The sequence below is a fragment of the Ptiloglossa arizonensis genome, chromosome 8 (genome assembly GCF_051014685.1).
Source record: "Ptiloglossa arizonensis isolate GNS036 chromosome 8, iyPtiAriz1_principal, whole genome shotgun sequence".
NCBI classification, from domain to species: domain Eukaryota; kingdom Metazoa; phylum Arthropoda; class Insecta; order Hymenoptera; family Colletidae; genus Ptiloglossa; species Ptiloglossa arizonensis.
In genome coordinates, this window is record NC_135055.1 from 22,691,002 (window position 1) to 22,698,107 (window position 7,106).

General features: G+C 47.6%; 1 protein-coding gene across 3 annotated transcripts in view; it reads right to left on the bottom strand.

The window, feature by feature from the left end:
- LOC143149875 (serine protease inhibitor dipetalogastin) overlaps positions 1 to 6,899 on the bottom strand; it is a 37,672-nt gene extending 30,773 nt beyond the window's left edge. Inside the window, exons 1-2 of one of the 3 annotated variants that reach the window (XM_076317649.1) lie at positions 6,769 to 6,899; positions 6,475 to 6,696 (exon numbers count right to left, since the gene is read on the bottom strand). The gene's annotated coding sequence lies outside the window, so the exon portion shown is untranslated. The other 2 variants (XM_076317650.1, XM_076317651.1) reach the window with 2 other exon arrangements.
- Positions 6,900 to 7,106: the final 207 nt, after the last annotated feature.

Genomic DNA, 7,106 nt, shown 5'->3' on the forward strand with positions numbered 1-7,106 from the left:
CGCACGAAAGTGTGGCAGTGGCCCCGAGGGAAGAGAGGCCAAACCGGGGCCTCGCCGCTGCGCTCGCAGGTGCAGTTGCACCCGAACCTCTCGATGCTGCAGCGATCGACGAAGGCCGGAGGGGATCGTTCATCAACATCAACTGTCGGGGTACGAAATGCAAGCGTCCACAAACGTGTATATATGTATGTATATATATATATATATACGTGTATCGGCGTTCTCTCAGCGCTACACCATTAACCCACTTGCGCGTTTAACGCGGTTGCTTTGCCTAAGATACCCGATCGCGGCGTGCCCGATTTTGCGGCCATTGTTTCGCGAGCGAGCACGCCCGTGAAAAAATAAACGTTCCGCGACGCGATGATAAATTGTAATACGCGAGATTTCTAGAAAACGCGAGGCGTCCGTGTGCACCGAGCTAAACGCGCGTTTCGAGAAGATATCGAATACAGGTGACGAGAGTTTAACGCGATCGACCAAGATGGCTGCGTGTTCGATTCTAAGGCTATTGTTTCACGATAGAGCAAAATGAACGTTCCACGATGAAATAATAAGTTGTAATACAGGAGATTTCTAGAAAAGATGAAGCGTCCGTGTAAACACACGTTTCCAAAAGATAACGAATATGTCTCTAATTGACGAGAGTTTAACGCGATCGACCAAGATGGCTCCGTGTTCGATTTTAAAGATATTGTCTCGCGATCGGGGAAAATGAACGTTCCGCGACGAGATGGTTAATTGTAATACAGGAGATTTCTAGAAAAAGCGAACCATCCGTGTAAACACACGTTTCCAAAAGATACTAAATACGTCTCTAATTGACGAGAGTTTAACGCGAGCGACCAAGATGGCACCGTGTTCGATTTTACGGCTATTATATCGCGATCGGGGAAAACAAAGGTGTCGCGACGCGTAGAAACGCGCAACGCGACGATAAATTTGAATACACGGTTTCTAGGAACGGTCGCAGCCACCGTGGAAAATATAAAATTTCCCCATAGATCGCGTGTCACCGTGACGAACGTTTAACGTCGATCGCGGGAATCAAGTATTCCCAATCTGGTGCCTCGAGCGTGCGGGCCTGGCGAGCGTCTACGTGTAACGATTCGCATGTTTTTGCATGTGTTTCGCGACGGCCTTAAAACGACGAAACGGCCGAGCAACGACCCCGTTCGCCGTGTCGTCTTCGATATCGTTACGAAACACCGATCCTGTTCGGTTTACTCGCTCGCTCGTTCGTTCGCTCGGGCAACGTCGTTCCCCGAGGTCCTTCGATCCCTCTCCCCCCCTACGAAACCTTGTACCCTAAAACCGGGCGAGTAAAAGCGAACAAGATTTTGTAAAACGTTTTACATCGCGTTTCCGCCGCTAATGATTTACGAGTAGTACCCAGTACGCGGACACGGCCACCTCTCAAAGGGGACAATAAATACTCACGGTGAGAAGAGTTTCTTACCGACGAGGAGACGTTAATAAATGACGCGAAGAGGATCGGTAAGCGATTCTATGCGACACATCGAAACGACCCGCGCACGTCCGCCTCGCGAGAATACCCTTTCAGCGAATTGAATTTGAATGGATTCATCATCTCCTTCTATAAACGATGCCCGGGTACCGTGAGCCGGTACGTTTCTTACACGACAGAGTCTCGTGTATCCTTCCTGCGAGGCTCGACGCTTCGCCCGCCACTTCTTTTGTTCGCGATCCAATTTTGCAATCAATTCCGATCGACCCCCTTTCCACGAACTTTTCAATTCCAATCGGCGCGGGGGTTACACGGCCTTTGCCGGAGGAAACGCTTTTATTCGAACCGAAGGTTAACGATGCCGCGACGATCGACGCTTTCGACGCGCCAAACTGGGCTTTGTCGTTTTTACGACTGTTTCTTTTTTTTTTTCTTTTTTTTAATAGTGTATCGTACCATTTGAAAAATACCGATTCGTACGGTTGTCGACGATAACTGATCCTCTACTTTCTGTACCGATGCTAACGATCGAGGTCGATATCTAAGAATTGAGGAAACGTTTAGTTTCCAAATCGATTTAGTTGAAATTCTTCACAAATACTTAAGAACGCGAATCGAAGAAACGTTCGAACGAATATTTCCAAAATCGATTTAGTCGAAATTCTTCGCAAATACTTAAGGAACGCGAATTAAAGAAACGTTCGAACGAATATTTCCAAAATCGATTTAGTCGAAATTCTTCGCAAATACTTGACCAACGTGAATTGAAGAAACGTTCGAACGAATATTTCGAAAATCAATTTAGTCGAAATTCTTCGCAAATACTGTAAAAACGCTGTTGAAATTCTTCGCACTGGACGTCCGAGTGGTCGAAGCTGTCCGATGGATAAACGATCGTACTCGTGTAGGTTATTCTTTCCATTATTTATTCGGTAAACGTGGCAGGCAACGCGCGACACGAGCGATTAAGTTATTAGTTCGCCGCGTGTGCGTGGACCTCGCGTCGCGTCGCGTCGCGTCGCGTCGCGTCGATCCGCGCGCGCTTTGTTCCGTAACCGCATAAAGCACGGTCTTCGTGTCGGATTTAATGCCTACATTTTCCGGCGTATTTCCTTTCGACACGGTTCGATAAACCTCGGAAGATCAAAGAGTGCTGCGTTCGCGATACCAATCCGACAACAGGATAATTTGACGCCAGGAACGGTCCGACTCGGGCCCACGAAGGTGATCCACTTTATTCGATCCGTGCGCGCTCGAGCACCTGCGATCGGCTCGGCCACGGTATCGTAAATTATTGTAACATTATCCCGGCCAACCTGTGCACCGTTACACCGATCGATTAATATCCCTGGCGTACCGTGTTTAAGATTCATTACCCGCGTCAAATCGCGCCAAAACGTTCCGAGTTTGAAGCGATAATTAAAATACACGTGTAATGGTTATCGCTCGACACTGTAACCAACGATATCCTCCTCCTTCGGGAGTCACGTGACGAAACGGATCCCTCGGAACGTCGATAGAATTTATGCAACCGTGCCTGATCGAAATCGTCGGTAGTAGACTCGTCGCGATTATTATCCGGGGAGTTTGTAATCTCTGGGCGATCACGTGACCGCTACGGGGCACGTGCTACGATATCATTACGCTATCGACGCTTTACGATTCCCGCACCGTTAAACCACGAACACCGCCGACTCGTCTCGGCCCGATCGCTCCGAGTATATTAATAATCGCGCCGTCTTGAGTTTTCATTTATCGAAACGAGCGCACGGCCCAGGATGCCGCGATACCGCGATGCCGCGATGCCGCGATGCCGCGCCCACTTCCGCCTCAATTCGGTCGTATTTCATTGCGATCGTATCGAACGAAATCTCGAAAATCGATACCGTGACTCGATCCACCCCGCGAGAAGGAATCGCCAACGTGTTTCGGTACAGAGCGACGCGACGATCGGTTTCGGCGACGCCCCTCCCTCTTTTCCAACCGTGTCGACGACTTCGATACGCCCGGGTCTCTCGTTCCGGAGAAATTCCGAGGACTGTTCTCGATACCGAATATTGGCAACGCTCGCCGGTGAGAACGCCGGCTGCGACGATCGACCTGGTGAATGAAAAACGGCTCGTCCTTTCGCGGGGCAAATTGCACCGAGTAGTTACGGCGAGACTATCCAACGCGAAAGAACGTATCGTTGGTAATTGCACCGAGATTATGGAAATACCGTGGAGTCTCGACGGGGAGAAACGGGACTAAAAATTTATGCGAATATGGAAACTCGCGCGATTATCGGCGTAATCGATCGAGCTAGATCCACCGTGAAACCGATGTAACTTCGAGCACCTACTTGTAAGAAGCAACCGAGGAACTTTTTGCTCGTTGCTACGGAAGCATGGAAGATACTTGTTTTTGTAAGTGTTTCCTTTTTTCCTAATTTTGTTCTAAACTCGTGAGAGGAACAAACGTATTTTTCGAAGAAAGAAAGCACACCTCGAAGTTATCGATTTCGAGTTCCGACGAGTCCAGATCCGTCGCTGCGGTCGACCCGATAAGAGTCTAACGACAGGTAATACCGACGGACGATCGCGAACGTTGCGAACGACGGCGTATATGGGAAATGCATTCGCTCGCACGAAGAATTCTTCGGGCCGCGATTCCGCGACGACAGTAGTTGCGTACGCATACCGCGACGAGGGGGAATATATCTCATACGTGTCCCGTTCGACAGGAAAAATGTTTACGCGGTCGAGAATGTACGAGCGACGAGGAAAGCATCGGTGAAAAAATGAAGGGACTCGCGGGGCCGGGCCAACGAGAACGAGGCGACCGTGTACACCGCGCGAACCGAGAATCGGGAATTTCCATGTATTAAATAAACATTTCGCCGCTGTCAAAGCAAAGTATAGCGGCGTGGTATACTATCCCGTGTTCGTGACCATACAGGGGAACTCGTAAAGTATGCAACCGGACAAGGCGAATGCAGCGCGCTTGCACCGAGACAGCGCCGCTGCTCGGCCGTTCGCTAAATTACCATCGAGACCTCTCACCTCTCCGCCTGGTAATGTCCAACCGGTAGCAGACAAGGCCACTGCTCTGCGTATTACGAACATTATTGTCTCCCGCAGTGCTTGTTCGTCGATCGCCGAGAAAGTCAAAATGGAATCCGAATCGATTTCCTGCTACGTAACTTACCCGGGGAAATACATCGCGGCGAAACGCGTCATCGTCGACCGCGAATGCTCTCGATGCTCGGGAGTCGCCAAGTTCTTTCCACGACTTCTATTTCTCTCCGGAAACCGTTGATTCGATTTTGCTGTGCGGTAGCCGAGCGGATCACCGGTACGCACATAATACGATTGACACCTTCGACGGAAAACCGGACTCTCGACTCGACGGTCAACACAGTCTTGCGCCGCACACTTCTGGTTTACCGAAGGAATGTGCACGGAACTGACCGATCGGCACGGAAGTCGCGATCCAATTCTGACAAATCGATTCGTCTCGATCGCTCGCCTCGTTGACGTAATTATCGATTTTCTTACCATGCGAGTATAGAGACATTTTCGGCGAGGTAAGACGGACCAATGAAATTCGTCTATGCGTGCGTACGTTCGTGGATCAAGGACGCTCGTATATATTTCGTACGATTGAAAATCTCTAGAGGCATCTGTAATCGGCCAACTCGACCGTATCCGAAATGAATGTATTTGTATCGCCGGTAATCGGATACACCGATTAACCGATTGCACGTTCGCGATTCTCTATCTACCGTGACAACGTTGCACACTTATCAAAACTTGACACACGTAAACGCCTCCAGAACACAACGTCGCGTGAAATCGAATTACATAATTTCTTCTCGGTACAAGGTTGTGTCGTTTATTATCCGTCAGAGTTTCTGACGAATCGTTTAATAAGTAACCGACGCGCGTTGCTCTATTTTCAGTAATAATTTGTGCCTGTAATTTGAATCTCCACCCGACAGGTGGATAACCTCTTGGTCTTCGATTTAACGACGGGCATTAATTAATTTCAAGCGGAACATAGAATTTAGTACCCTATCGGAAGCGAACGTTGGGTCATTACCAGGGACTACAAAAAGCAATTATTGATACGTTGCCCACGTGAACATACTCGTCGAACAAGTTTAAAGCATGGAACTTGATACTTTTTTACGAACGTAGACAGTCGATCTACATACAAATAACCGTCTTTAACAACGCGGTTAATTCGCGAAACACCAATCAGAGGCAGCACGAACCGAAACATATCTTCCCATTACCCGACAAAAAATACTAAATTTGTAATCCTCTTTTTCCATTGGCTATTTTCAACGAATACGTATCTAAATTATTCGTAGAAGGAAGATATCTTGACCACGTTCTAATTAACGCCAAATTCTATCGCTACATCGTTTGGTATCGATAACAACGAACGAATTCTCTGCGATTACATGTACGATTTTCAGGTTATTCGAAACGTTTCCTCTCCTGTTTCTACACCGTCAGTGTACGCGGTTTAATGGAGGTCGACACTAGACCTCCTCGACTAAGGATATTTCTTGTTCCAACCGTCGACTTCTACACTAGGCTACGAAGAATTCGGTCGCATTCGACGTGCAAGGGTAACGATCACAATGTCGAGGACACGGCGTCTGCACGCCGACTGTGATCCCTTCCGTGAACCGTTAACGCAGCCTCCTTTGCTGGTCTGGGTTACGGAACGAGACTTGCCCATTATTTATTGGCGACCAATTTACGACTACGTTTCTCGAATATTCCTTGCTCGAGTGCCACGAATTTCGATGGCATTCTCTTTCTTTTAACGACAATACGACTCGAGTCACATTCTCGTAACAGTTTAGAGGAAATTTGCAACTACTTTGACACGAAATTTTTTAATTTTCTACACTCGTATACCCGATCGATCCATGCATAGCAATGTCGCGAATTAAGTAAAGTAATCGAGCGGAAAAACGTTCGTAAAAGAATAATCGAATAAACAAAACTTGCCTTTTCTGCTTTCGTTGCGTCAATCGTCATCGACCTTTCACGTTTTCGGCACACTTTGTCCGTAACGGACAAAAAAATATTTTCCAACGCCGTTCGTTTTAATTCCCACCGAGAAAAGGCGCTGCAATCGTATTCCCTTCCGAATCGGTAACGTTGGATTCGATATCGGAATGGTAGAGACGTGGGACGTGTCAACTACGCTTCGTATGTACCACGAGTATTCTTTGAAACAAATTAAACAAATTGTATCTTTATCGTATTTAATCGTTAATTCTTTACGCGTTCGGTACTTACTTGCGCGACGCCTACTTTTGTAAAACGCAGAACCGACGAAATATCATCTCGGTTTCCAACGAACAATAAACAAGATATCTCTGCACGTATCCGAGAAAAAGTTTCAGCGTAAAATCCCTCCGATTCGCTCATCTAAGATTCGAGAAATAAATAGACGGTTAAACGTTGCAACGGTACATTACAAAGCAACGAGCTTCGATAAATTCCAAATCAATCCGTATCATTTTCGTGCTTAGTACCGACTAACGCTAACCAAGCGACGTTTTAAATCGATCTTCAGTGCGACCATCGGAAGAAACGCCGGCGCGCAAAATCCCTAGGATGATTATAGTATCCCC